The 26,223-nt window shown below is 36.3% G+C and overlaps 1 protein-coding gene across 1 annotated transcript in view; it reads right to left on the bottom strand.

Annotated features, from left to right (window-relative positions):
* Window positions 1-26,223, bottom strand: part of TENM1 (teneurin transmembrane protein 1) — an 813,967-nt gene that overhangs the window by 737,488 nt on the left and 50,256 nt on the right. Inside the window, exon 2 of the mRNA XM_072336858.1 lies at window positions 14,250-14,319. The gene's annotated coding sequence lies outside the window, so the exon portion shown is untranslated. The remainder of the gene's footprint in view (window positions 1-14,249; window positions 14,320-26,223) is intronic.

Genomic DNA, 26,223 nt, shown 5'->3' on the forward strand with positions numbered 1-26,223 from the left:
TGCAAGCCCAAATAGTCATAAATAGTAGACAATGAAACAACTGCAAATTACTTCAACTTACACATGGACAATTCTTATCATTTTTTGAGGCAGTTTAAGAACTTTTAGTTATTATCATTACTGTCCGCCTGTTGGAGTAACAACGAATCCATGCAGAAGAAAGCACATATTCCAGGACAATTGTTCTAGTTTAAAGCAGTCAGGAAAGCTGTTTAAATTCAACTGCTATCTTCCCTCTAAAGCAGATGATAGGGATTCGTCTGATGCTCCTTCCTAGTACTAATTAGTTGGAGAAAGCCTCAGCCTGTGGTTTCTAGTTTGTCAGTGACACAGTGACCACAGAGTCAGTGTCCCTTGCCCTTGCCTTGCAATGGTTAGCCGTACGCCCTACCTCACATTCCTGCTCCTCACACAAGTGCTGTTCAACACAAAGGGTAATGGATTCCAGCACAACCATACATATGCTATTAACTACTGCTGTTCATAGATGCAGCTACCACAAATTCATGCCATGCTATAGAACCTGCATTTAGATTTGTAGAAGTATCTTCACAGCTGGTAATCATATTAAATACATCTTTAATACCAATTATATGGGAAAAAAAAAATGAAGCATGGAATTAAAATATCTTTAAAAACCCACCAGCTGACAATCTAGCACATGTATACCTCACTGTGTTCACTGAACAGTTATGCCAACCAAAGCTCCGGCCCAATGGTTTCTAAAAGGATTTTCATTTTTTAAAGATATCTTCATCAGATGTTTGAAATCATACCAAATAAAATATTACTCAATTTATTTCTAAAAGTTCATTTATGAAGTTAAATTGAAAATATACCAAAAGTTTGAAGTCTCAACAAGAAAACTATTTTTGATTGATATCTATCATCCCATGAATATGAAAAAAAAACCCCAAAACGTATCAGCAAGCCTATGACCATCCTCATTCATTCAGACAAAATAAACACAGAACAAAACACAACTATGTATTCTTAGGGATGAAAACCAGATGCAACATTAAAAATTCTCCCTGTATCTTTAAATCTTTCATTCCAACCTTCTTTACTACCTGTCTGAACATATTACCTTTCTGCCAAGGAAACATCTCTAGCTTTGACAGGCACCATCTGAACAGACATCACCAAAAAGAAAAACATGCAGGATTCATGTCTTCTACTAGGTACATCCACCCAACAGATCCACATGACTACTGTGGATAAAGACAGTCCTTTCTTTTGCTAAATGAGATGAGGAGGTCAGCTCCACAACAGGGTTTCCTTCCTGCTGGACCAAAGTACTGAAAGTAAAAGAGCAGGTCAAATTTTACACTCAATTATGCAAATACTGTTCCCAGCTCTCATCTTTTGTATAACACACAGGTTGCTTGCATGCAAGAAAGTGCCAGAGTGCCACACTGTTCCTGTTCACTATAATTTTTTGTGTTTACAATCTTAAGAATGAAAATAAGTACTTTTTCAAAATTAACAAATATGGATGTTGGGGTCAAAAGAATCAGCTTTTATTCACAATCTGAAAATGTCAAGATTTTCAAGAAATACATGTTTAAAACCATTACAACAGACATCTGACAGACAAATGAAAGCTAAATGATTTGGGAATCAACTTTTCACAAGCGTAGGCAGTAATAGGACAGAGGGGGAATGGTTTCAAGCTGAAGGAGGGAAGGTTTAGATTGGACATCAGGAGGAAGTTCTTCACAGAGTGAGAGGCTGGAAAAGGCTGCTCAGAAAGACTGTGAATGCTCCATCCCTGAAGATGTTCAAAACCAGGTTGGATGGGGCACTAGACAACATGGCCTAGTACCAGATCCAGAGGTTATTGTCCCTGTCTGCAGCAGTGGGGTTGGAACTCAATCATCCTTGAGGCCCCTTCCAACTCAAGCCATTCTAAGATTGTATGATTCCTATAAAATATCTAAGTTGACTACATCAACTATTATTTCCTGCATTTTTTTCTTAAAAATTGGCTGCCAAGTCATTACTTTTTGGCCAACTCTTTCAAAGGTGAAATACTCAAAAATACCTTTGGAATTCAGTTTAAATTCTACCTTCTTTTCAAGTAGACCTCAGCAGCACATGGCAGGTCTGGGCAAGTAGCCACACTAGCTCTAAATGCAGGGCTGTGGCAAGTATAAAGCACAACTATGGCAGCAAAGCATCTTTAAGCAGCATGAATTAGGCTAAAAAGATCACTGTTCATCTGGGATATCCCTGTGCTATGCAACAATGTGATATGCAGAAAAACTTTCAGGGATGTAAGAGGGTTTCAGAAATTGAAGATTAGAGGTCTAAATTATTTGAAAATGTTGCTCAAAATTTGCTAGAAAACTGAAATATATCACATGTTTAAAATAAATACATGGTTTAAAAACAAGAGAAAACTCACAGCAAGTCATCAGATGTGCATAACTAGGAAAAAGTTGTCTCCTGTCCTGCAAATCCCTTCCAGCTTGCTTGGGCTGTTCCTGAAGTACCTGTTTCTTATTTTTGCACAGTATATTACTTCTCATTAACTAACCATACTATTCTGAAAACCCATAAGCCTGCCTAATTAATAAGTAATTCACAGTTCTTTTGCATCTCATCCTTGGCAAAGTTTGCATTCATTACTCCCTGAAGTTTGGAATAATCAGCACATTTGCTGCTTCATGTTTGAATTCCACTACTTAGGCCATTCGTGCAGATCAGGAATGGAGCTAACAAGTGACTTCTCTGAGAACACATTTAATTCTCTCTCCAGTTAAACCCATAGTAATTCTGTATGCTTAAGTACTCAGAGTCCACTATTTTAAAACCTAATTCTTTATCTACCTTCATACTTGCATTCTGACATTAGAAATACATCCTGTGTGTTGAAATCTGCCATGCAGAACACAGCTTTATGTGAACCCCAATAGTGTATGCGACACACCGTTATAATCTAACATCCAACTTTGCTTCCTTTACTTGCACATAATTCCATCTGAAAGACAGCTCGTATTGTGAAGGAGTTAAAGGGAATCTTCAAGGACAATATTACTAGCTCTATAAAAACAATGTACCAGAGAGAAGGAAGTGCTGAGACTTTTCAACGAGCAAAACGTTTGAGAATGAAGTACCAATACCTGTTCAAACAAAAGGTTTTTCATGTTTTTTAAACTAAATTCTCTGACTCAGAGACTGAATTGCAGGAAGGACAGTAAGTAACACACATGTAGATATGACATATTTATACCATTCAGTCTACTCCTAAAGTTTTTTTAAAGTAGCACATAGGGTAATAGCAGAAATTGAATACACCACTTCTCCCCTGCATTATAAATCTGTATTTACTCTGGACCATTTCTCAGCTTCACCATTATTCAAGACCTAAATTTTGTAATTTAGGGACTTGCCCTTCTGTTACTTCTGAAACAGCGCAAAGAGACAACGAATTCAGACCTTAATGCAGGAGGCTTTGGAGATTATCCAGCTTTAAGGATTGCAAGTAAATCGCTTCTTGCCTGAACATGATACTGCTTGATGTCAGCCCAACCGTGACTACCAGAGCTCCTTAGGGGTGGCATGTATATATGCAACTATACATACACACTGCATCATTAACAAAGACAAAATAAATAGGAAAGGGAATGTCATTCTAGTACAACCACAAAATACTACATTCTAGTACAATTACTCCAGCCAGCACTACCAGCTCTTCTACCTATGAAGCACTCTGAAAGCCTGCACTTCTTTAAGCTCCCATCACGTTCAAGATATCAATGGTCAGGCAGCCTTTGCTCTTTTGCACCTCTCCAAGGTCTGGTGGCATGAGTAACAGTTCTAACACAGAACTCAAATGTGATGATCCAGCAGTGCTCTTGTTTCAATAACAAGCATGCTTTTGATTTCAACCACTAAGTTCGGGTGTCCTACAAACTTGCTTTCAGTGAGCAGCAGAATTCTATCAGACTTCTAAGTGAATTTAAAAGTTGGTAATTAGCACAAGACATAAACATGACAACTATGGACCATATGATTTTAAATTCTGACCATTGTCAGTGTATGTTATATAACTTGCTTCAAATGGAAGTAATAGCAGCATTTAGAGACAATCTGGTGAACCAATAGAGTTCCAGTTGCAGCAGGCACAAAACTGCGCTATTTACAGGCACATTGGTAGACTGCAAAATTTAGCTAAAGGAACAGTTCAATGCCATATGATACTACTTTCCAATGCCATTCATACATATTTCAGGTTGTGTAAGTATGCTTTGTTCCTTTTAATATTCTCACAACTCTTCAACCAGCTGTACTAATGTTTCCCACTGGTTCTTCAAGCCAGCAGTTTACTGAGCAGCTGTATTTACCTTCTTTTGTTCTTTTTAATCTGCACTGATAATACAGAAAGCGGCAAACTTTTCAATCCTTTCTTCTTCACAATTTCAACAGTTTCCCAGTTTTAAAAACATAACTGCATAATTAGTCCGGTATATTCATTATGTCAGAATGTACCATTTAAAACTCTGTTCTTACACCTCCTTTTCCCCTACGAAACTCACATGGCCCACTTATTCCTGTAATGTAAGAATTGTTGTCTAATGGAAGCCACCACAAATTCAGTTCCTGCACTGCTATGCACAAAAACATCCTCAGGGCATAAGTGACTGACAAAGAGGATCAAGTGGCATGAAAGGACAACATGTATTTTGTAGTGGTAACAGGTATTCTCAGGTCCAGCAGATGTGCACCAATGTACATGTTTCTCATAACAAAATATACATCAAAGACAAAGCATTCAGCTTAATCAGTTTCTGTTCAGTGCAGATCTTATCAAGGAAAGGATCAAAAAGTCAGCTAATGTCACGGAGTTCTCTCTAGAGCTCACTCCGTGACAGCGGGAACAAACCTGGGGAGAGAAGGCATAAAATACCTCCCCTCTCTAACAGCATAGTGTGACGTGGCACGGCCCGGCCACGTGCTCTCCGAGAGAGGGGAAGGGGAGGGAGACTGCAAAGGGGTTTAGGAGGGAAAAAATGAAAAAAAAAGAATGATCTGAGTACAAACGGCAGTTTAATGATCCCAGTAACACTAAACAACAACAAGAGAGTTTCAACAAGGAGAAAACCAAGTCCCAATCTCACTGGCGGGCTGTGGAAAGCAGGAAGTTCCTACTATGCTGTCTCCTCACAGGGAACCGGGCGAAAAACCCCATCCCCTTCCCGACCTTCCCTCCAGTGCCGCCCCCTCCCCCCATACCCATACATGCAAAGAAGAAAAAAAAGAAAAGAAAAATCTTCTCTCCTTAACTCCCATTATCCCACATGATGTTCTGATGTGGAATAGCAACACCAACCAAATTACAAAACCATAAAACATGGCTATCAGTACAACTCCTGCTAGGATCTGCAAAGCAGAAAGGATGTCAACAGGTGGGCTGTGCCAGAGGACAGCTGTGCCCTATGCATACTCACAGTTTCTGACTTTCATCTTGCTCTATATGGGAAAGAAAACAAAAAAACAAAACAAAAAAAAAACACTAGGAAGAGTAACAGAAACCTCTGAAATGTAGTCATATTCATAATCAAGAATTTAAATGAAAGTTACTGTAAATATCAGTTGGGCTTGAGAGGTTATGCTTTAGGTTCATATTGTGCGCACAAGAGAGAGAAAACTACTTCTCACGTATGAGAAAACCAGAGTCAAGTGCTACTTTCAAAAGCTGAACAGGCAAGCACATTTGCACTAAAGCTTCTGCAAGATGTTGTGAAATAAACACGTGTCTATCTAACACTGTTTCTAGCATCTCAGCTAATTTTGTGCTTCCAGAGCTCCTCAGCCTATTGCAAATTCTAGGGAGTTCTAAAAGTTCAAGACAGTTCTGAAAATTCTTATTTCAGAGGCAAAATGTGTCTTAACAGCAAAAAGACCAGATGAGCTATAACTACTCTATGTGCTGACTGTAGCAGCACTGAAGTCTGCATTTTATTGCTTTGACTGATCAAGTGCATGCAATCAATGCGAATTATTACAAAAGAGTTGGGAAATAATTTTGAAAATATGTCAAAAATGCAAGAATTTGAAAGTTAGATAAAGTTGGGATGGCTCTATTGATTTTGAAAAGGTTTGTAAATTACACAGAAATATCATCTTGTTTTAAAGTAGATCTCAAATCTTTTTAAGCAACACTAATGCAATGCACAGTTCCCAATGCAGTATTTCCTTCCATGAGCAGACCCATTCTTAACCCTTAGCCTGCTATATAAGCACTTGTTTTCAAAAGCAGGAATAAGGTCCTGTGTTACTATTGGTAGCCAGGTTGTTCTGTGGTAGTTCTCTTTTGAAAGCCATCTAGACCAGGAATATAAACATGTCCTCACTAGCTTTCACCCAGTATTCTTATTTTATTTCTAATGCATTCAGAGGCTAGAAAGAAGATATTCTTCAAAAGCTGCATAACCACTATGATAGCTATTGCCACCAATACTTGATTAAATATCACTGACTACCCTTAGCTGAAAAGGACATACAAAGATCCAGTCCTAGCCTTAGCTCCATGCAGTATGATTCAGAAATCAAACCTTATATCAAATCTTATGTGATAGAGGTAAAAACAGAATGAAATTGAGACTATTTAAACAAAACTTAAGTATATGCAAGAGTAACCAACATCCTTTCTTTTGCATGTTATTGTAAGATACAACATGGGTACTGACCTAGACTAAAGAATGTAATTCTCCGTACTCTAATGATCCCACTCTGATTCATAAGAATTAGGGAGGCTCACTATAAAGTTCTCTAAAGCTTCTAGAATTTCCCCAACCAAAAAGCTGAAGCAAGATGAAACCCCTCAAAAATGTTAATCACAGAAGTATACAAAAATGCAATACAAAAACTCAATCATGACTATGACAATTTAGTCTGAATAGTAAGAAAAATTCAATTGATCCTGCATCCAGCTGCCCACATCAGATCATTCAGAAATCATACTTTGTTGTTAATAACATTGATAACAAAGAGTTTTAAGAAAATTCTTTGATCCTCTCTCAGACTGACCTAGATAAGTAGCAAGAATGCAAAAACAAACAAAAAACAACCCCCACACAATCACTCTAATAAATTCCAATGAAAACCTGTTATTTTGCCTTGGGTTTACATGTTGCTGAAATACATGTTACTGAAATACTGTTTACCTTTTGTGTTTTTCCATGTAGGACCAGCAGTGATAACTCACAAATAAAATAATCAGACTACAATATCCAGGGGTAGGACAATTTTTTCATTTGATAATATATTTTTAACATAATCTAAACAAAATAATACCTTATAATTAATAATAATACAGTGAGATAAGATGAAGAATACTGATCCTTGCCTGGCACAGGCAAGGTGTGAAATATATATGTCTGTGTTGGGCAGTTAGGATAGCAAAAAGCCTCTTGGCTTCTGCAAGTAGACTTTGTCAGAGAAAGAGAGCTCTTCTAAGCTCCCTCCTCACCACTTATAAGTGGAAGGAAAACAGAGAAATAATATTGTAAGGAATAGCTGTTATTTTCCATTTCATCTTTAATAATTCATCATCCAAGAACTGTCCTAACCTGAAGGAATTATTGAATCATCAATTTCAGCCAAACTTCACAGTCTTTAAATTTCAGAACTGAGAACATTAAAACTAAGTCCAGAAGTCAGTAATGTAATCCTTAGTTATCTGATGCTTATATTGGCTTACAGAATAAATTTGACCTCCTTGAAACATTTAAAATACAGTGAAACTATATAGGTAGAACAAGCACAGTATTTGAAAAGGAAAATATGGTGTTAACATATTATTATATATTTGAATATCCTAACATATAACTCTTTTTTAGTAAACAGAGCAATTATTATTAAAGGGATTCAATCATGGTCATTAAAAACATTACAGGTAATTAAAAAAGACCTTAATTGTAAAGACGAACTCATTTTCTCAAGAATAATATTTTTCCTGTATTGAAACTATTCCTTTATTTCTATTAACGAGGTGTACAATAATGACTCTGGCCATTTCAAAACTTAAAAGTCTGTAATTGAACAATTATTAGTGTCATGCTGCCTAAGGGCACTATTTGTCAAGAGATTTACATGATGGGCAATTATATCCACTCAGCCTTGAAGGATAGATAATATTATCTTCTGATGGAAACAAATTACTCTTTATATTTAAAAAAATAAAAAATAAAATAAAAATTAGAAGTTTATCTCCTGTATTTTATTAGTTAGACCTTCCACACCAAAGCTACTGAGAAGATCTGTTATTCTACCATAAAGCATTATTGATTTCACCAGATTACAGTGTAAAAATATAGCCGTTATTGATTCATTATGTTAATTACTCCACCAGAGAGGGGGAAAAAAAAAAAGCACATTAATTTATGTCTTTGGCCTTTTTTGTGTTTAAACTTTTGTAACACCTATAACTAGATATAACTGCTACAGAAAGAGAGGAGAAGCTTGATGAACAAATGAACAAATCTCTGCATGTATTTAATTGAAAACTTATTCTTTATTACTTAAATCTCTCTTTAACAGATTGTTGTGTTAAAAAACAGACATCCAAATCCAATCGTTCTTTCTTAACAGCTTTTCACATCATCAAGAAGAAAACACCACTCACTCCCCACCCCCCAAATGTGTATCTTTATCTGCCATATATCCATAAGGACGGAAAAAACAACAACAACCAGAAACACACCACCATACAGCACTTTTGCAAGCACATCAAATAAGAAAGGCTATGGGTGGACTTTTACAACATTACATATTTTGTAATGTCCAAATCCTAAAAACAAGGTTTAAAAAATAAAAAAGCTTTATAGATTTACTGCAATGATTTCTAAGTGCAGAAGGTACTTATTTTGTGTCACCTTTTTCAACAAAGAGTGACTAAGATCAAGCAACCTGATCAAAATGAGTAGGTCATTATTTGAAGGAGAAGCACTTAAGTGCAGGAGCTTCAGACCCTGGCAGGACACCAATCCAGAGCCTGAAGGATACCACAAAGTAACAAAGGTGTTTAGGTAATGTTTTTTTCCCCTCTATATCTAAAGTGAAAAGTGATTAGTTCTGGAACCATTCATTAAGCTTTCACATTGTGTACTATAACTACCACCTGTCCCTGGGTAGATGAACTGCAAACTGGCAATCTTACAATAGATTTTTAGACCAGAAAGGTCCATATGTCTCCTTAAAACATTTCCAACACAGATAATCAACTTAGAATTCACTTGGAAGGCCAAAACCCAGAAATGCAGTCTGCCACAAAGAGAGCAGAATGATCTACAGCATTGCAAACATCCTGTGCTTTACTACAGAGAAAATAAACCAGCAGAGCCATCCTTTTGTGGTAGATAGGGCAGCACTGAGCTGGTACTAACATTAAGCTTATTCACTATGAGTAATCAGAAGCTGGGTGTAATTAGGAAATGAAAGGAATTATTTATTACATCAAGATTACTTCAATTGCTCAGTGCTTCATAGGAAGATAAAACATGACTAGTGACTGTCCTAAGACAGTCTAAAGAGCCACTTAGACATAAGAAATCCTCTCCAGGAAGGCTCTGAAATCTGTCACTCATTATCTTCAGCAGCCCAAAGGAACTGAGAACGAAGGCTGTACATTCTCTTTTTGGAAGACTTAATCCACATGTTTCATTGACACACTGCTATTATCAAAGCCTGAAATGTTCTTCGTGTATTATTATTTGCGTTAAATAAAACACAGTGGTAAACACTTCATTCTTTTCACAAATTCTGTTTCCATCAGCTCAACTATTATTGTTTTCTTCTTGTCAGGTTTCAGCAAATAGCCTGCTAAAAAGCTATCTGCAACTTAATTAAAATACACATTATTAATGTCATGTTTATATGAAAAGTCTTTGGCAAAATAAGTAGCCTCTAGCTTTTGAAGCAATTGCAATTAAGTCTGTCAATACGCACTAGTCGCAGAAATGCACGATGAAAACAAGACTAAGTGAAACAATTTGACCTGTTTCAACCTCCTCTACATAAAATAGCTTTGCACATAATATTTGATCTAGAAAACCACCCTCGGATTAATTACCAGCAACTGTCAGTTGCACAACTGAATGTAAAACTGAAGGTCCCAGGCAATTTCAGCTAATTTTCTTTAAACAAAATGGTTAAAATCCTGTCTCAATACATGATACCCTTTACCACTAATTCCAATAAAACTTTATTTTCTTTGGATTACAGAAGTAAGGCTAATTTAAATGCAGTAGAAGCAGTGGCCATTGCATTCTCAGGTGAAAGACCTCCAGAACTCCAAGAGCTACACCTCAAAAGGTCTATTGAGGTTACAAGTTCACAATGCCACCCCCTAATTTCATAATCTATCAGGAGAAGAGTCAGTTGCTTTCCCTGGGTGCTTAACCATCATTTTTGTGTGATGTTAATAGACTTATTCTTAAGGTTTCAGCAGACAGCGCCACCTGTAGCACCAAAGAAGTTTCACAACCTTATCTGAAGCAGAGGTCATCATGAGAGGAAATGTGCAGAACCAGCCTATAAGCTCCTGGCATGGAAATGCACAATTTCTATGCAATTTAGAATGATAAAACATTAAACCACTGTCAGAAAGACATTTAAGTGGAACATTTCAATGCAGATTTGGTTGTTTCATTTTTATTTTTCAAATAAAAGTTGCTGCATTTACTGCTGAGTTTTTGTTATTTTGAATTCCCATACTGATAGGAATGGGAATAGGAAACACACATCAAAGCATCTACTTTTCCTTGGGATAGAAATCCCAAGAGCTAATCTGCTCCTCTGTTAATAAATGCATATCATAATAAATGGACAGGTACTAAGTCTAGATTGCCTTCTAAACTTTAGTTGAATTAACATTGTCTGAATCTCACTTTTACTTCACATATCTAAAAGAGGCCTCTCGTGCCTTGTGACCAATTACACTTTTATTCACCATCACCCCTTTGTTGAGATATATGGAAAAAAAAAAAAACATGTATATTTAAGACCTCTCTGATTTCTTGAGCAAATTAATAATTGTAGAAATTATTTTCATATCTGCAAATCAAAAACTTGTTACTATGCAACATGTTCAGACTTGATGAAAGACCAGAAGCGGATTGCTGCACCCAGCCTCACTACACAGCCACACTAGCAAGATGTTTCTAACAGTCATGACAGTGAGCATTTAAACAGTGTCAGAAATAAGGTGCAGGATTTTCTGCTTAGTGAAATGTCTTGTGATTCCATCAGCACTCCTTTCAAATGCTCTCAGGCTCAAGTCCTGCCTACACTATAATTTCTATCAATGCTATCTCTGGTAGACACCTGTGACAACCGCAGGACTCAGGTTTCCTGATAGAGTTATAGGCAGATGCGAAGTGATAATGACATTTCAGGTACCTTCTGTAAAAACCAACATGCAGAGTTCTGAGAAACTGTGAGTACAGCATGATGTGAGAAACTTGGGAAAGGCATAATCTCCTCACAGTCTGGTGCGACAGTAATAGACAAAATGATTTTGTATTTCCTGATTTATGAAAGTTCAGAAACAAGGAAAACACCCACTAAGTACTACCCTGTGAAGCAAACTCACAGAAGCTCAAAGTATGTGTTTTCTCTTACTGTTTTCTTCAAGAACAAGCTTCTAGCACATTATATGCAATTCTAGACCCAGGGAATACAGTGACATAGCTCTTGTTGATTTCAAAGTCACTGCATTAAATATAATTCATTAAATTTTCAAACACAATTTGATGGTATACTCAATACTCAAAATTTGCAAATATAGAACAGGCTTATGGGGATAGAAACAAATTAATTCCTCAGATACCTCTCAAAAGACTGAATCAGAGCTTTTGTAGTTCACAGTTGTGATATTGGTCAATGCTTCTGAAAATATGAATGAGATGGCAGAGCATTTTATAATTAAAGATGAGATCTCTGAAAAAGATAGGACCTTGTCTATATCTTTTAGTTATGCTTCATCTTTATAATCAGTCATAGGGCCAGAACCACTTGGAAATATGGGAGCCTGTATTTGCAAGGTGTGGAAAATATATAAGTGCATATAGTATGAGAAATAAAGTAGATTAATGTAAATAAAGACCAAAAATTTAATCTTCTATTCACTGTAGAAGGTTAAGCTTAGATGTTACAATTTCAAGCAGTAAAGAGACAATTCGATTTCCATTAGCCAAGTATCTGCACATATTCTAAAAATAACAGTATTTTAGCAATGACATTTTCTGTAAGTTGAGCACTGTAAAATGTATGAGTTTAATGCATAAAAAATGTTGGATTGACATTTTATTGTGAATAGCTAATGCATTTATCTGTAATCAAGTACAAAGTTTTCCATCTCTTAGGAATTCCATTTAACTATAGGAATCATTAAAAACAACCCCCAAATTATTAATATTACATAGCTAAAGTCATCTTAAATCAGAACAAAATGAAATATTCAAGCATACAACGAAATGATTATCAAAGACCAATTTTAGCGAGCTGCCCGATTTCCGTAGCACCCACAGTATCACCTTTGCTGTTCCTAAGTGCTGAGAATGAAAAACTTGTCTGCCTGCAAAAGATGGTATCAAGGAAAATATGGCATACCCCAAACACAAGTTCAATGGTCCCTTGAAAAGAATCCTTGAAAAGAGACTTTGGATATCTCTTTTTCCCCAGATTGCCTGGTTACTGATGGCCAATTGTGAAAGATGGGTTATAACTTTAAAGTTTCATTTTCACTGGTAAGAAAATGTAGAAAGGCTTTCAGAAGAAATCTAGATTTTCACTTTTATTAAATGCTCCCTTCAAACATATATTCACAGGAAGATGAATTCCAAACTGTTTCCATGCCTTGAAAAACTTATATTAAACATTTTTCACTCTGCCAAAGGAGCAATGCAGATAATATATATCTTGCAGAACATCTGAATGGCCAGACATACACCTTTGCTGAAGTATATATTTGGCTCCCACTGAGAATAATGCACTTTTTCACATTCTAAAACTGTTCACATGCCCCGATAATGTAATAATGCAACAAATACTTTTTATGGAATAAAATATAATCTTAATATTCCCTAAAAATAAGACAGTAAAATTACGATTTCAGACTAAGGAATGTCCTTACCGAAGCAACATTTGAGATGAGAAATCTTCCTCCTGGCTCTGAGTTACCAGTCTATTTTTGTGACAGTGTTCAAAGCAATCAAGTCATGAAGTCCATTCTAACAGGGAACTACGAAATTACACTAAAAACTTCACTGAAGTGCTGGTCTCATAAACAAACAAACAAAACAACTAATTAAGAACGTTTTAAGTACACAGAACCTAGACGTAGGCACATAAGTTACAGACTATTAACACAATATATATTGTTGATTTTTTTGTCTCTATCTACGATAGTGTCACTGTAACAACAAACATCAGGTAGAAAAGTCTCTTGCAATAATGAACATGTTGAAAGGAAAGGAAAAGCTGGACTAAAACATTATAAATATATATCTCCCCATATAAACTATTTATATGAATAAATCCTCAAACCTCTTCCCACACATATAGAACGGCCAAGGTCACATGGCTGTGTGATCTCTTGCATAGTTAAGAGTTCCAATGTCATACAAATCCCAGTGAAAAAATATCACTGTTCCCTGAATTATTCTCATCATTCAGAAGGTGCAAGAAGGGTTTTAGTTGGTCCAACATTTATGTAAGAAAGCATAGAATGACTAAGTTTTATAAGAACTGCAAGAAATACATAATGGGCTTATGCATCAATCTAAATCCACTATTAATTGCTTATACCTTCAGATTCAAAACAAATCTATCAACAAGCTTCCAAGTAACTTGAATAAGCACAATTTCTTCTTCATCTCAAGGGAAGAATTTGCTTTGAGTTCTTCACTACTTTATACATTGCTTGACAATTTTATCTGGCCTACACAAATTTAATGCAGTCTCATATTTCCAGAAGCATTGTACATCTCTTATTCTCAGTATGCAATTTACCAGAACTAGGACAGAATGGGATCAAACACTCCATGGGCTGCAAAACATTTAATTAGAGGATTTGGAATAATATGGTATTCATTGGATTAAAAAGAACCCTGAAATTTAATTCTTCCTTATAAGTGAAAGAAATCAGACAGCGTTTGTACGGTGTTCTCTGAGATATACTTAAAAGCTTTCAAAAGCAATGTTCCTGAAATCCTTCAGGCTCAAAAAAAAATGATACTCACGTTGTGATGACTGACAAGAAACGAGACTCACTCTGCCCACAAAGAGAGGCTTCTGGCTAGAGGCAGCAGGCTGCAAGAGAAGAAAACTGATCTTTTTAGATGTTCCACTGGGCAGTGATAACTAGTGAAAACTTTTTCAAACTTCTTCATAAGAAGGTGGTTAGTCAAAAAAGGACAGAGCTGTGTTGGAATTCCAAACATTCTAGACCACGTACTATGTAAATGATATATTTTTTTCATAATTCAGAATAAGCAGGACTAAATCTGGATTGTTTTTTCCTATTTAACTCTCTGCTATGTCTGACCTTCTGATTAAATTTGCTGCAGTAAATTTCCCATTAATATTAAATGATACCCAAAATACTAACTCTGAACTTCAGAGTTAGATTTCCACGGGCTCTTGATGATTTCTGTTCTCCAGTTATTTACTTAGCCTACTAACACAAGAGATACGCAAGCCAATATCATAACCAGTCTGCCAATTTCAAAACTGGCTCAATTTTAATTACATGAAGCAGTACATTCCTCAGATGATATAGACAAAAACCCCTATTTTTCTTTCTCATTGTTAGTCCTGCCTCATCATCATCATTCCTGCCTATCTGATCTGTTGACTATTAACAGCATTTCCCTGTCTCAAAAAAAATTCATCCAAGTTAAAAACAGATTTTTGAGAAGCAGAAGTTACAAAGACCAGTTTTCAAAGCTCCACATGAAGATTCTGATGCTTATTAAGAATGAAACTATTACAAATAAAACTAATTAACTTTCAGGTTAATAAGTGAGGGTCTCTCCCCTCCACATGGAAACCTGCTTTTGGAATTTAACACTGTTATTTCTAAACCTCTGTCAAATACTGACAAATGGGCAAAGAGATACAGAAATGAGCATAACTGAACAGCTCAGTTTTGGGAGAAGCAGTGATGAAGTCTGTAAATCTTGTTCTTTCTTTCAAAGCAGGAAAAAAAGTGTACTTCATCAGTTAGATAACTCTGAAGAGAAGAATATTATTCAGTATTCTCAAGACCCTCCCACATATTTTCTATTAACAAATAAACACATACACATACATGACAATATAAAGGGAGACCATGATGCTTCTTGAGAAGGAAATAATAATACTTCAGTCACTATTCCCTGAGCCATTTTATCCCACAGAAATCAGTAGATACATGAAAGTGTATTGAGAGAAAGAGTGTCAACAAAATGCTTATGCATACACATGGAGAAATAACGATAGCTGAAGAAGTGCTTACAAGAGTGCTGGGAAGCCTTCCCATGGGCTCTCCAGCAGGAGGGTGATTGTAGTAGAATGTCCCTGTTTTGTACACACTATAGCTTATTGCTAGCCCATTCTGCACACAAATCTCCTGTAAGGCAGTTTCAGTGCTACATGAGAAACTTATAGCATTTTAATATCTATTTTGATGATACATGCAAGTTGAAAGCCAAAGTTTTCCAGAAGTCAGTAGGTTGACTTTCACAAACAGTGTGGCATACAAAGCACATGCAGAAGTGCGAGCAAATAAACAACAACATGTTGAATTGCCTTAAGAAAAGTTACTGGGTAATTTTATTTTAGAGAAATAAAAGGTTAAGCCTCGGATACGCACGAGACATCTACCCTGGTCACTGACAAGAAACATGAATCAAAGAACAGCTTAGCTTGACAAAAAAAATGGGTCACAAGTAGGGAGGAAAAAAAAAAAAATATATATATATATATATATATATATATCAGAAAAAGAGCTCATTCAACATCCAATCAGCAGCACCTCACACCCTAATGCCTTCAAAAAAAGTAATGAATGTAAATACGGGATGTTGCATACTTATTTCAGAAAACCTCTTGGCTTAATACTGATACATTAAAGTAACATTATTGAAATTATTTATGATTTCTTTTAAAGAAATAAGCTACACCTTAGTAGTAGTATATGAAGAACTCTGTGTCTGTATTTCCTGTACCAGGTAATAATCCTAGGACACAACCTTTAAGAAAATCCCCACAAGCCAAGTACCTCCATCAAAATTATCATTGTGTTTAGGTTTTGGATAAGCAAATAATTTCATAAAAACCTTAAACCAATTGATTTTCTCCTTTTAGGAATCAGGAAAAGAATGTGTTTTTACGGTAGACCTTAGGCACTGAATCATGATTAGAGAATCAAGCAAGCATCAAAACATTCACAGTACCACAAGCTATTTTCTTCCCTGCTTCTGATTCCTGGACAGTTATTACTTTTGACAAAGAATTATAGAGAAATATTCCTCTAGGTATTTGAAAGTAATGAGACATTCATTATTAACAGAATTTTTTACCTTGATAAGAGTGTTGTGTCAGAAAGTACTTTTCAGGGAGCTTGAGGGAAAAAGAGAGTGAGGCGGACTGCTGGACACTATGTATGTCCTGACAGAGATTTAAAAGATCATTCAGTCCTGTTTTTTTAGATTCATTATTTATTTCAACTTTTTAATTTATTATCATTATTATTATTGTAGCTGCCAAACATTTTCTCATTTTACAAAATGATTTACAAAAATGGTTGCCCAAAAAGCTTGCTCTGATATTGACCAATATGCATGTTCCTTCACAGGTGAATACAAACACCTAGGCACATACGCACACTACTTTTTTCTATTTTGTAGCATATCGCAGGTCATAATTTAATTGAAAGATTGAAGGTCGTATCAAATTATTTTTAATCTTATTTTGATATCTAATCTGCCTAAGGCCATATGAACTTAAAAATATATAGAGATCTCAAGTATTTATTAATTCATTTTCGCTCTTACTATGTTGTCAAAGTTTAGTTGTAAGAATACTTGAGGTGTGACTTACTCCTCCATCTGACTGATACAGGATGTTTCCACACACCTGTTTCCCAAAACAGCACTAAGTTCAGTTGATTCACTGACTTTGTGACGATGATTTTGATAGAGGAGGCATGAGCCAGAGCCAACTAAACTGAGGAAACATCAGGCTCTTTTACAAGAAGAAATTGTAGCCTGATACATAATATCTCACAATTTGAAAGTAAATTTTCATCACACTAAGTGTAGGCATTGGATCACTTATATGACCAATATTGAAAAATGAAATCACCTGCACTTGGGGTGAATGTATTAGAGCCTCAGCCTCGTTCCAAATACATTAATGGAGTTGTTCTCTGCAAGTTAGTTAATAACACTGTCAAGAAATTGCACTCTGAATCCAAAGTATTGTTTTCCAGCTATTGATGGTAAACAGTTTTAGAGAACAGTTTTACTTATCTTTAAATTGAGATTTTTGGGTATAAAAAAACCCATTAAAATCAAAGGTCTTATGTTTTTCGCAGCTTTTATAAGGTGGTCTTGTTCTTTTAATTTGGAAAAATTCCACATTCATGACATGACAGACGCATTCTACCCTGTTCCTACTAGAAAAAGGAGTTGAATTTAACTCATATAATTTCAAATCAGTATACTTTTCCACAGGAGACCATGTCGGGATGGGTTTTCCCTTACTATTGCTTCTGTAATACTAGAGTCTCCTCAATATCAGCTTCATATCAGAACAGGTGTTGCAAAAAAAAACAAACAAACAAAAAAAGCCCTCTCTATATAAACACACATATAGAGTATTTCAAGATTGTAATGCCACTTGCAGATGCACAAGGCTGTCAGACCTCTCATCATAATGAACACGATTGCATTCCTTTTTCCTTCACTTTGTGATAGAAAGGTTGAGTATCACAAATAAGAAATCCTCAGTTCATAGTACATTATTTACAGCTATACAGATTTATTCAGTAATATCATAAAACGTATTTTACCCTTGAAATGTGTTTTGCTTCCTGTTTTAGAAAGAAGCTACACAGCTGTTTCATCCAATACTAGTTGACATTAAAGTGCAGGAACATTTAATATGTACAGTAATGTTTATGTTTGAGTACCACTCTACCAAATAAAGGAAGAAGAAGCACAAAATAATACTAAAAAATACAAATAAAAAGTAGTATTATATGTAGTATTATATATGTGTGTTACAGGGAGGTGAAGCGGAGTAAGCCTTGGACGTCACTATAGGTCAGTGGCCTAAAAATACAGTCCAACTTTTTTTGGGGGGAGGTTTAATAGATTGAGACAATATTTTTATTAGACCAGCAGGATTGAAAAAAGCAGATGATTTCTGGCATGCAAGTAGTCACTAAGATCTGAAACAAAAGAGAAAATTAAAAAGTGAAATGTAATTAAGACGTTGAGATCAATTACTCTGAATTTCATTAAGTATGTATTAAACTATCCAGGAGAAGAGGAATGTTTGCCTGGGGAGTCAATAGACTCATCAGGGAGGAGAGGTAAGAGGTCATTGCCTTCCTGAAGATAGAGCTAGGTATAATTCATACCTTTTGGACAAATGTGACCTTAATAGTAGGTGGGAGTGGGAAGGGGAGTGAAACTTGCAGGTAATGGACCAGTAAAACAGAATTTCCAGTGAGTCCACAGTTTTAGGTATCTACCAAGCTATGAATCCAAATTTCCAGACTTTCAGAAGTATTTTGTAGGTCATTCCCTAATTAAGATAGAGCTGTTTCTTCCAACTTGAATTTTGCTTTGAAGTTTACTGCTTCTGTTTCAGACCTGAAGAACTACTTACGTGCCCAAGAGCTTATCTGGTTTTTTTTTTTCCCCAGCTATACTTAGTTTAGTTTAATTAAAGACATTACCCCACCTGTAAATCTGCTCTTAATTAGCAGCTTCGTGGATTTGCTGATGGCAATTGCAAGAGTGGATCATTCCACTGCTATCAAACCAACAGGGAATTAAACTAAACCTGCTGACACATCACTTCTTCATTTAAAAGATGCTGTAACACCTCTCCCTTTCTAGCAAGACTAAGACAGAAAATTCTGCCCTACAAGAACTATGAGGTCAAAGAGATCAGCACTCTTATGTTGTAGAGGCTGCAGAATGAAGACCATTGTCATTGAAAAATCGCTAAGTTTCTCTGACTTGAGGGTGCCACAAACAAAGAAGAGATGAGACAGAAGAAATAACATCTGAAAAGAAATAAAGTGAAGCTGGTTTCACTACAGAATAATTTGCTGTTAGCAGAATGGAACAGGACATAAAATAGTAATGTTGGTAGAGACAAAGTGAGAGTAAATGTTGAGTTGATTGGTATACTGTCGAAGTGGGCAGATCTCCATTGTCAGTATGTATGTATTCCCTACAGAATATACACTGAGATGTCAAAGACTTTTTTTCCCCCCCTCTCTCGGGATTTGAAGACTTCAATTGAAGTTTGTATTTCCACTTTAAAGCCAAAGTCAGAAGACTCAAAGGGCAAACTAAGTAGGTGGGACACCACAAATGATGCAAGAAAGAAGTGAATTGTTGTAGCACCGCATGCTTAAAGACTTATGTAGAACGTAAAAAAATGAAGAGAGGCTATGGAGCTCACCTAAGAGACTCCACCATGAAACAGAACTTTTTCCACTCACTCTCCAAAGAGAAATAAGTCTAGTATTAGGGAATGGCACTTCCAAAATTTTAAATGAGATTTCCTCCAGATGCTCTCAAACTTTTCGTTCCCACATACCACTAATTTTCACTGCATCAGGGGTGAGAAAGGGATTGAACAGATGATCAGTTGTGAAACTGCAAAATAAGAGAGATACTAAGCTTCATGAATACTTTTAAGCAGTTGTACAGAAGATAAAACATGAAGACTTGACCTACTACTTCATTGTGGGGGGAAAAAAAGTTGAACATTCAGACAATAAAAAGAGAATTATATGTTCAAGAGCACAGAGTGCAACCTTGCAACTAAAGCACTCTAAACTGAACCTCTTCCGAAAAATCATAACAGGTGTGCACAACAAAGGAGATCACTGAGAAGACCAGTAAATAAAGCAGCTCATGTTTCAATAAATGTCTCTTACAATGTGGTGTATTATATCTGAGTCTTTGCACAGTACAACAGAAAGAGAACATATTCTCCCCACACAACTGCCACATACTCTGAGATCAACAAGTCAAATAATCATTGTAGCAATTTGGAAATTTACTACAAACCCAGTCTCATGAGTCACATGCTCAGAAGATTTACTAAAAACATCCCATATCCCTTTTTGGCATAGTAAAAAGAAGCATACAACGCATCCTTTTGGCCACAGAGCATGTGGAAGGATAGCTACATGAACTCATGTATCAGTGATGCTTCACCTCCAATATGCCATCTATTTGTTTCTTATCTAATGCAATAAATAGTGAAGCTATGCATTAGTTCTAATTTTGAGATGTTTTTGAGTCCCTAACTTGCATACATTGTGGATCTAATTGTAAAAAGCATTGCTTGTGTTGCCATTTATTCTGATAGAGTTTCTTGAATAAAAACAAACAAACTAACAAAAAACCTTTTCATTAAAATTTAATTTGCGTATTACTGAGTCAAGAATGGCACATTCTCAAACACAAACTCTAGAACCTGATGCACTGTAATTTTCTAACATCCAGATTCAGACAGTACAATCTGGATGCATCATTTGTTTAAGCATTTGGGAGTATGGGAGAGCAACACATCCTTTTTCTCTTAATAATAAACACATCATATTAAGCTTTTAAAATGACTGAAGAAATGTGTTGAAGAATCTAGTGATTCCAGAGTAAGAGCCGATAATACTGACTTAGAATAGAGTAATATAATAGTTTGAAAAAAGAGCAGGAAAAAAAATAATAACCTATGATTACAGTCCTCACTTGTCACCCATGCATCATATAAAATACTGTACACCTTTGATTATTAGGTTAAACAAAAAGAAGCATAATGACCTCCTTTGCTCAGGCTTTCTATTAAAAACAACAACAAAACAAAACAGATGAAACACAAAACACAGAAGATAATTAGATAGAAATAATGCAATTGATAAAAACATGACTCATTTTAATTGGAAATCTGGAGCTCCTCTGCCATTTTCTTTCCTCCCACGAGGAATCATTATTTAATATGTTATATTACAGATCAATAGTTTTAGAAGGAGGCAAATTCAACTCAACAAAAGGATACCTTGTATAAAATTCCCAAGATTGAAGTACACAGACAGTATAATGGAAACCACCTACATAGCAGAAACTTCAATCCCTGGTCACTATAGACATTATCAGGAGCAAGAAATAGGGTTCTGACTCTACCTACAGGTAAACACTGACAAAAAGCATGGGATCAGTTCCACTACTGCTTGGCTATTTAGTGAGAAGAGACAAAGGTCTCAATATGCATAGGCTGAAACAGATGAAATCCAGACCATTTTGTGTTCTTCTGGAGGAGGAGCTGAGGCCAACTGGCACATTCAGGCTCACATATGGGCAAATGGATCTGTTTTGCTCACAAAGCAGCAAAGCTGCTTCTGACAGGTTCTTGGCAGTACCAGGTAAAGAACTCACAGGTAGGGCAGAAGATAAAGAAAAGTAGACCTCACCCAGATGGTGAAGGGAACCTCTGGCTATGCAGCACACGTCCTCAAGAAGCAGCCTAGCTCCAAGAAAAGTTCTCCTTTCAGTGTCTACCTCTTGTATGAGCCCAGAGTGATTGCACTCTGGGTCCACCCCTTCTGGTCACTTGGGAAGCACAGGTGCAAACAGTTTGCCTGCACTCCCTGGCCGGTCACTCCCCTTCACCAGGTGCTCAATCACCACAAGCCCTGAGCTAACAGTTTCCCTACAGCTGAGAACAGAACATCCATATCATTAACAATATAATGTAGGGACATGATATTGCTGAAATGCTCCACCCATCGCCTTATTGTGCTCACATGGACTGTTTGGTCTTCCTCAACATTCAACAAGCTTTGATAAATGTCAGTGAGTGCCATTTTTTCTGCATAGAGGAATTCAATCACAATTCTGCTCCGTATACTCTTCCAAGCCAAATGTCATTCTGTCAGAGTGCCCCTCTGCTGCCATCTGTCAATGATAACAAAATGTAATGGGATATTGGTGGGAAGGTTCAACCTCTCTACTGCCATCCCACCAACATCTGTTTCTGACATCATGGGCCAACATCATTAAATAGAAGGCACTACTTTCAGAGCAGTGCCCGTATTTTAACATACCAATTTAAGTGGCAGAAATGTTCATTGTTACATCTAGCACAAGGTATCAGGTTGTGCTTGACTGACAAAAAATAACATTCAGGAAAAACTACATATTACTTTAGCATATATATCTGTCTATATTTAATTTCATAGGGTTTTGTTGAAGTATTTCTCATAAAAGATTCAAAATTTGAAATTCAAAGTGTCTGAAAACAGTTTAAACAGGCACATACACTGAATGTAATCACTGAGGACCCTGCGCAACAGGGAAGCTCAAGATGCAAAACAAGAGCAGCCTTACTAAAGGTGTCTGGAGAGAGAGGGGGGAAAAAACCAAAACAACGCAAAAACAAACATACAAGCAAAAAAATCACAAAGACATTTCAGCATGCATTTAGGTGTTTACTAGCTGGGGGACTACTTCCCTGTTAAGAATAAAAACAACTCCAATGTGAAGACTAATATTCATTCAACATCAGTATACTAAATGAATATGCTGAGCTCAGCGTAGGACATGATGCTATCTGTGATTGTGGAAAAGTTTCAGAGTAGTCCAGGCTAATATTCATGAATGTAAGGTCATGTACAGTGAAAAAGGAAAACATCACATCTATTTAACTGTTGGTTGATATCTTAAACCAGCACAGAACTTCAAGCAGGATTTAGCTGATTACTAACATCAGCTACATCACTTTAATAAAGAACAAGACACATTAATTTTGAAAGCTTGCTTCCAACTGGTCACTTCAAAGTGAGTTGTTACTGCTGACTGCCCTTAGCAAATAGAGAGAGTATTCAATATTATATCATTTTGTAGGAATGTATAACCATCCGAACATCCACAAAGGGAATAAATGTCTGGATTGTGGCCTTAATCCTTATACTTTGAATTCAGGTACAAAAGTAGATCTATACAAAGATATTTTCTTTAAGTCCCTAGTAGCAAATATCAAGGAACAAAGCACGAAAAGAAGTGTGCAAATTTTCTTTTATTGATTCTCCTGCTGAAATATACATTAGAGTTTCCAAATTTACATACATTGGCACTAAATATCTCAAATGACTTAAGAGTGCAAATTTAATCAACAAAGGTGAGGGCTATACTTGGGGAAATGAGCCTTATTTAAAGTTAATAGCTGTAGGAGACTAAATTCATTTTCTTACAAAACTGGACTCTATGTATATGTGAACTGATATACATAGGGCTAACTTAGTTTTGCTTCTGCTGGGTCAAAACACAGCGGATGTGACACATGACAAAAGAGCACCCTTTCTTCTACTAGGCTCTAGCTGAGGCACCACTGTGTCTGGCAGCTACAGCAGGGCTTGGAATCAGATGAAGGGACAGGATGGACTATTGCTCTGCTTTGTGACCAATGCCACTGAAAAGGCTTGTCTATGTATGCTACAAAAGAATTGATCATGGTGATTTTTGCTGCTCTTTTATATGGACTCATTCAGCTTTGAGAATGGTTACAGAATGAGTTTTCAAAGAACTGAATATCTTCTTGTGCCTTTCTTCATCATGGGAACTATCAGTGTAATATTTTACCATCTTTAGACCCTCTATTAATGTAGCCTTCTCCTGCAGTCCTTTTTTTCACAGTCTCTCTCTCTAAAATGATCATACCATAGCCACCTTTAGGATGGACAAAATGAAGAGTCTGCATATTTGAAAGCAAGTGCAGGGCTTACACCTATATAATCCAGTCTCAGTATCTAGGGATCACCCTTCCTTCACTGATGGCTGATTCAATGCCAAGAAGGGGTGACATTAACAAACAGATATGCCCAGATTTACATGGGTTGGCTCTTTACTTGCTGGGGGCCAAACTGTTGGTGTTGAGGAGCTTTCTCTTACTCACCCTGAAGGGACTTTTTTTTGTTTTAAAAAGTAAGGAACTGTTCAGGATGATATTTCAGAGAAGCTGACATTTGGGGATTTCTCTCTTAAGCTTCCCCATTATTTACCAAGGGACTTGTTAAAAATAAAGAGAAGAGATATTAGATTTTTGTTTTAGGTATTTAGCTTGTCTTATCAAAGGAAACCCTCACTTCAGGATGCCTTTGCGCCTCTTCCTGTTCCTGACATTACTGTGTGTTCTCTACCAAGGGACAACAGTATCTGAAGTGATAACTGGAAAGAAACCTGGCACACAGACAAAATCAATATCATTTTTAAGGACTAAATTGAGAGGTGGCTACCAAGGGAACTCTCTCTTTGGAATTGGAAGGAAATATCTACTCCCTCCCTCTTTCTGAAAATAAAAAAATAATTAAAAAAAAAAACAACAATAATAAAATAATAATAAAAAAAGATTGTGACAAATGTCAATTAAAAAATAATTAAAAGCATAGTGGTTTTATTTCAAATAACAGCTAAACTTAAGAGCTTATTTTTCAAGTGACTGAAAAAGGAAGCAAGCATTCTGGCTAAACAAACATCAGCCATCCAGAGCTTAATAAAGTCAGCCCAGCCTGTGCCCTGCTTCAGCTGTATCATAATATTATCTTGCCTGGTCAAGATAGCATGGACAAACTAAAATTTGATATCTTAAAGTCATTCTTTACTCATATTGTCCTTTAGCTCCCATTGCTTTTATTGCTGATGCATTCATATATTCTTGTATAGAAACCCAGCATCCTTTTAATACTCATTCAATCTGAAATTAGTTAGATACTTCCTATCCTTCCTCGTGAAGGATAGTTACTCTTTATGTTTGCCTTGATGTAGTGGTACAGATTATTATCTCCCTTCAAGAGATCCATTGCAAAAGACTGTGCTAAACCAGCTCCAAATAAAGATCTCTACACTCTGCACATACCTTTCTGCAACTCTAATGCAAACATAAGCTCTTAAGTAGACTTGTACTGTGCCTTTGAAAGCAGAACTTCACTGCAGACTGATGATATCTGTACTGACTATGGGTCATTGAGTTCTCTGCATGTTTTGAGATACCTAAAGCAACACATTTATTTCCTAGGTCTCATGGGAGCAGTATATAAGCAGTGTCTTCCTGAACTGAGTGGTTGCAAACTCGCTCTCCATGGTAATTTATTCTCCAAAATCATGACTTCACAAACCAATTACTTATTCAACTTTTTAACCAAAAGGTGATTATTTTTTTCCAGAGTGTTATGAATGAGGTTTAGCAGTTTAGCTTGGTGCTTCAACTTACAGAAGCTGTCTATAGATAACAAAGACAAGCAGTGTTTAAAGGTTACAAAAAGAAAAAGCTTGCATACAAATATTTTTTTTTTTAAAGTTTTAAAATAAAATTGTAATTAGAACATACAGGGAAAAAAAAAACAAAAACAAACAAACAAACACAAAGATCCTTTAGTTTCTTTAATCAATACATGATGGCAATGTAACACCCTTATATCTACCCATGACCTAATTTCCCCTGTATCACAATGAATACAAAAACAGAACAAATATGCTTGCCAGTTTGACCCTTGGCCTCTCATTTTTGAGATGCAAAAAACTTGCAGGGTCAAAGATGCCAGTGGTACTCCAGCTCAGAAGGTTTCATTCATGTTTGAGTCTCAGTAGATATAGATACAAGTACAGAGAGTCAGATATATGTAACTCTACAATAGTTTTCTGAATATACTTCTGTTCAGTAGTCTCCCTAGTGCTGTGCAGCACACCCAAACACAGGATGTAACAATACAAGTTAACAATCATAGAATCACAAGGTTGGAAAGGACCTGCAAGATCATCTAGTCCAACCCCTACTCATCACAACCTCTCTTCAAAAGTTGTAGAGTGCAATGAGGTCTCCCTGAGCCTCCTCCAAGCTAAACAATCCCAGCTCCCTGAGCCACTCCTCATAAGACTTGTGCTCCAGAACCCTCACCAGTTTAATTGCCCTTCTCTGGACACGTTCCAG

Source organism: Excalfactoria chinensis, chromosome 4 (genome assembly GCF_039878825.1).
Source record: "Excalfactoria chinensis isolate bCotChi1 chromosome 4, bCotChi1.hap2, whole genome shotgun sequence".
NCBI lineage: Eukaryota > Metazoa > Chordata > Aves > Galliformes > Phasianidae > Excalfactoria > Excalfactoria chinensis.